We start from the raw sequence: 4,562 nt of genomic DNA, 5'->3' as shown, positions 1-4,562 counted from the left end.
AGCAAAGATCGCGCCATTGCACTCTAGCCTGGGTGACAAGAGCGAAACCCCATCTCAAAAAAAAAAAAAAAAGGCTGGGCACGGTGGCTCAAGCCTGTAATCCCAGCACTTTGAGAGGCCGAGACAGGCGGATCACGAGGTCAGGAGATCGAGACCATCCTGGCTAACACAGTGAAACCTGGTCTCTACTAAAAAAATACAAAAAACTAGCCGGGCGAGGTGGCGGGCGCCTGTAGTCCCAGCTACTTGGGAGGCTGAGGCAGGAGAATGGCATCAACCCAGGAGGCGGAGCTTGCAGTGAGCTGAGATCTGGCCACTGCACTCCAGCCTGGGCGACAGAGCAAGACTCTGTCTCAACCAAAAAAAAAAAAAAAATTATCCAGGTGTGGTGGTGCGCTCCTGTAATCCCAGCTACTTAAGAGACTGAGGCATGAGAACTGCTTGAACCCGGGTGGAGGAGGTGTAGTGAGCCGAGATCGCACCACTGCATTCCAGCCTGAGCAACAGAGTAGGACTCCTTCTCAAAAAATAATAACAGTAATCATAATAACTGGCTGGGTGCAGTTGCTCATGCCTGTAATCCCAGCACTCTGGGAGGCCAAGGTGGGTGGATCACCTGAGGTGAGGAGTTCAAGACCAGCCTGGCGAACATGGTAAAACCCCGTCTATAGAAAAATACAAAATTTACCCCAGCATGATGCCCTCCATCACATGGTGACTCTATTACATGCTGCCTGTAATCCCAGCTACTTGGAAGGCTGAGGCAGGAGAATCACTTGAACCCAGGAGGCGGAGGTTGCAGTGAGCTGAGATTGCGCCATTGCACTCCAGCCCAGGCAACAGAGTGAGACTCCTTCTCAAAAAAAAAAAAAAAAAAAAAAAACTGGGTGTGGTGGCTCTCGCCTGTAATCCCAGCACTTTAGGAGGCTGAGGTGGGTGGATCATTTGAGGTCAGGAGTTCCAGACCAGCCTGGTCAACATGGTGAAACCCCGTCTCTACTAAAAATACAAAAATTAGCCGGGCGTGGTGGTGGGCACCTGTAATCCCAGCTACTCCGGAGGACGAGACAGGAGAATCACTTGAACCCAGGAGGCGGAGGTTGCAGTGAGTCGAGATCAAGCCACTGTACTCCAGCCTGGGTGACACAGCGAGACTCTTGTCTCAATAATAATAATAATACCATCCTGGCTAACACAGTGAAACCCTGTCTCTACTAAAAATACAAAAAAAAAAAAAAAAAAAAATCAGCCAGGCGTGGTGGCAGGTGCCTGCAATCCCAGCTACTCAGGAGGCTGAGGCAGGAGAATGGTATGAACCCGGGAGGCGGAACCTGCCATGAGCTGAGATCGCACCACTGCACTCCAGCCTGGGCGACAGAGCGAGACTTTGTCTCAAAATAATAACAATGATAATAATAATAAGCTGTAGACAAGACTCTAGAACTTCACCCGCCTCCTCATACTTGATGTCCTCTGAGATGCTATTTGGGAGAGATTCCTGTACCCTCTTTTATTCCTGAAGGTAGCATTCTCTAAAGCTCCCCTCTCCCCCAACTCCATCCTTTAAGGCAAAGAGCACCCTGAGTTCTTCCACTCAGGTAATCAGCATTCAAGACCCACATTGTGCCCCACTTAGAAATGGTCCCTTTGGGTATTTCCTCAAATACAGGTGGTTTCAAATCCTGGCTCTGTCACTTTTGGCTGGGTGATCACAGACATGCCGCTTAACCTCTGTAATCCTCAGTATCTATATCTACAAATGCAAATAACAATAAACATTTCTATAGCACTGTCCAGTCTACAGATTGCCTTCATGTTAATTATCACATTTATTTCTCATGACTGACAGGTGAGGTTGTAATCACGTTCATCATAATCCCCATGTGACCAATAAGAAAGCTGAGACTTGGCCAGGTGCAATGGCTCACGCCTGTAATCCCAGCACTTTGGGAGGCTGAGGCGGGTGGATCATGAGGTCAGGAGATCGAGACCATCCTAGATTACATGGTGACACCCCATCTCTACTAAAAATATAAAAATTCACCAGGCGTGGTGGCGTGCGCCTGTAATTCCAATTCCTCAGGAGGCTGAGGCAGGAGAACTGCTTGAACCCGGGAGGCAGAAGTTGCAGGGAGCTGAGATTGTGCCACTGCACTCCAGCCAGGGCGACAAAGAGAGATTCCGTCTCAAAACAAAGAAAAAAATGAAAACTGAGACTTCACAAAAGCTCAGTTGTCTAGATCACACCCACAGTAAAATGCAGAACAGAGACATAAGAGCACACCCTGATTCTCAACTGCAAACCCTTGCCACCACCACATTTGCCAGTCACGAAGGGCAGCCAGGGTTATTGGGTTGGGACTGACAAGGGCATTTGTGTGCATCCCCGTGTCTCCACCAGCCGCTGGGTGATCTTGGGCAAGTTACCTAATCTCTCTGGGCCTCTGTTTCCTCAATGATAAAATGAAAATAATATATACCTTGAGAGTTCTGGTCAGGCTTAAAAGAATATATACACAAAGTACCCTGCTAAGTGCCCAGCACATAATATATATACCAATAATTAGCAGCAGCCAAGTGCAGTGGCTCATGCCTGTAATCCCAGCACTTTGGGAAGCCGAGGCAGGAGGATTGCTTGAGTCCAAGAGTTCAAGACCAACCTGGCCAACAGGTGAAATCCTGTCTCTACTAAAAATACAAAAATTAGCTGGGAACGGAGGTGTGCACCTGTAATCCCAGTTGCTCAGGAGGCTGAGGCAGGAGAATCACTTGAACACAGGAGGCGGAGGTTGCAGTGAGCCGAAATCATGATACTGTACTCCAGCCTGGATGACAGAGTGAGACTCTGTCTCAAAAATTAATAATAATAATAATAAGTAGTGACTATTTTCATTGTGCACATAGAAGTCCTATGAATACTATGTGGGGGGGCCAGGCATGCTAAGTCACACCTGTAATCTCAGCACTTTGGGAGGCGGAGGTGGGAGGATTACTTGAGCTCAGGAGTTTGAGACCAACCTGGGCAACATAGCAAAACACCTTCTCTACAAAATTAAAAAATTAGCAAGGCATAGCAGCACATGCCTGTAGTCCCAGCTGCCTGAGAGCCTGAGGCAGGAGGATATCTTAAACCCCAGAGGTCAAGGCTGCGGTGAGCTATGATGGCACCACTGCACTCCAGCCTGGGCGACAGAGCAAGACCCTGTCTCAAAAAGAAAAAAAACAACAACAAAAAGAAAACACTATGGGTGCTTGTAACAATGAACAGTGTTCTTATCTTATTTCTCTTTTCCCTCTAACAGACCCGGTCTTGAGTGAGTTTCTTAATTTTCTCACCTGTTAAATGGGGAGAACAATGGTGCCTGCCCCCAGAGAGTTGTTGGGAGGAGTAAAGAAGCTCACGTGCCCGGGCGTATGGTTCACGTCTGTAATCCCAGCACTTTGGGAGGCCCAGGAGGGTGGATCACCTGAGGTCAGGAGTTCAAGGCCAGCCTAACCAACATGGAGAAACCCTGTTTCTACTAAAAGTACAAAATCAGCCGGGAGTGGTGGCTCATGACTGTAATCCCAGCTACTCAGGAGGCTGAGGCAGGAGAATCAGTGAACCTGGGAGGCAGAGGTTACAGTGAGCTGAGATTGCGCCTTTGCACTCTAGCCTGGGCAACAAGAGCAAAACTCCATCTCAAAAAAAAAAAAATAGAAGTTCATGTGTGTCAAGGGCTTAGAGCTGTGCTCAGCACAAGAAGTGTGAGCTGCGTCTGTTGGTCTTTGAGATCCGCCAGGGGCAAAGACAAACCTTTGTACCTCCCCCGAGACCTCATTAGGGCAGGGACATCCACCCCTCTTAGGTCAGCCCAGCAACTCCTCAGCCACCCCAAGTCTTTTTATTATTATTAATTTTGGGGGGGACAGGGTGACAGGGTCTTATTCTGTCACCCAGGCTAGAGTACAGTGTTGCGATCTTGGCTCACCACAGTCTCAACCTCCTGGCCTCAAGTGATCCTCCCGCCCCAGCCTCCCAAATTGCTGAGATTACAGGAGTGAGCCACCACACCCGGCTCCCAAGTCTATTTTTAAAGCAATTTGTCTGTGGGCCCTTTGCAGGGGGCAGCTTCCCGGAGGCCAGTGGCCTGGCCCTGTAATTTGGAAAGACTGTGGGTATTCCTGGAGCCCACGGGCAGCCTGTGGCCCAGAGCTGGGGCACTCAGGCTCCCAGCAGGGTGGGGCCTGGCCTCCAAGGTGGCCAATCAGCCACTACTCCCTCTCCCCCACCACAGCAGGCCCCAAAGTCCAGAGTCCCCTCCAGCCCCACCTCAAATGTTGGCTCCCCTCCCCTCTCCCCTGTCTTACCCAATGCTTCAATGGCTGACAGGCAGTGGGGCACCGTGAACAGGGCTGACTTAGGGTGGAAGAATGTGGGCATCCATCAGGAAAAGGGGTGATGCCTGCCAGCCCTATTGCCCAGGTGAAACCAGGAGGCCCACTAGGTGGGTAGGAGGTGGATTCTTCCCTCAGGAAATCTAAGCCTCACCTCTCACTCCTCCCCACCACCGCCCCCTCCG

This window comes from Rhinopithecus bieti, unplaced genomic scaffold (assembly GCF_001698545.2).
Source record: "Rhinopithecus bieti isolate Rb0 unplaced genomic scaffold, ASM169854v2 scaffold_46101, whole genome shotgun sequence".
Taxonomy (NCBI): Eukaryota; Metazoa; Chordata; class Mammalia; order Primates; family Cercopithecidae; genus Rhinopithecus; species Rhinopithecus bieti.
Note: the sequence above shows the minus strand (reverse complement) of the source record.